Here is a 1,373-nt window from a genome sequence, read left to right on the forward strand (position 1 = left end):
CGATACCCCCTTTTGAGGGAAAGAGACTTATAAGGGTTTAGGATTCGGCTTTGAGCTTTGGGCTTTGCCATTCGTGAGAGAGGCCAACATGACTGTCACTCTCTCTGGCTTTGGATGGCCGGAAGAAATCAAGGTTGATGTGTTCGAATGCAAACTAAAGGCCACTGCAGCCGATTACTTCCAGGGATGAATCCATTAATGGTGGGATGAAAATCCCTCATTTGGTCATGCCATTGACCAACTCACCAAGGCTTTTGCATGTAAGATATCAGCAGCCCAAGCTACAAAAATTTTACTATCAAAAAAGAAAAATCCAGATCATGGACAGAGCATTACTTATATCTCACAGCAGTTTCAGCTGTGGTAGGTGGAAGGGACGACCTAGTACTAGAGAACATTGTGAAGTTTGCATGCCCTGAGCTAAAGCAGGTGCCGATGGCGAAGTATGACCCTGAAAGGAAGGATTTCCTGCGGCAAGCAGAGGAGCCCACCTATTTTGCTCAACACGTGGACAGTGAATGGAACACGCAAGTGGGCAAGGATCTTGGGCAGAACACGACGACTTACAGCCAAACTACAACTGACAATTGTTACGCCTGTGGGAAAAAGGGTCATCATGCAAAGGATTGTCGTTATACTAAACAAGGTAATACATCGAAAGGCGACAAACAAGTCAAGTTTGCACTTTCACTACTTGGTGATGGATGGTCAGAAGGTCGTGACGGATATCAAGATGAAGAGGTGATTGAGTGGCTACTGGATTCGGGACCCAGTCAACACTTAATCGGCAACTCATCGTGGTATTCAATACGAGAGAAATAGAAATTAGTTGTACCATTCCAGACGGTACCAAGCTCAAAGCCACCCTAGAAGGATCCATGTTGCTCACCTGCACAGTGAGTAACATTGAACGAGAGGTACTCCTCATAAATGTACGTTGCATCAAGGGATTGTCAAAGAACCTGCTCTCTAATGGTCTAATGGAAGAGAAAGAATGTGTATAACAGTACAAAGATGGACATAGAACTTTACACAACACCGGCAGTGGACGAGATGAAACAGACGTGACTAAAAGACACAAAGTGCTCACAGTGGAGTGTCGAGTCAAAGGGAATATATGCGATGAGGCAGAGCCGACCGAGACAGCGCTCTCAGAACTTACATCGAATGCAAAGGAAGACAGTATAGCCCCTGTGAGGGACACCCTAATTAACTTGCACCTGCGTTTGTGATTTCTGGCCTACGACACGATAGAAAGGATCGCCAGGAATTCAGATTCTGGTATAGAAATAACAAATGATACACGGAAAGTCTATGTAGCTTGCCACGAAGGCAAGCAGACAAGAAACAAGCAGCCCAGGAATGATACAGGA

This window comes from Plasmopara halstedii (genome assembly GCF_900000015.1).
Source record: "Plasmopara halstedii genome assembly, contig: Scaffold_470, whole genome shotgun sequence".
NCBI lineage: Eukaryota > Oomycota > Peronosporomycetes > Peronosporales > Peronosporaceae > Plasmopara > Plasmopara halstedii.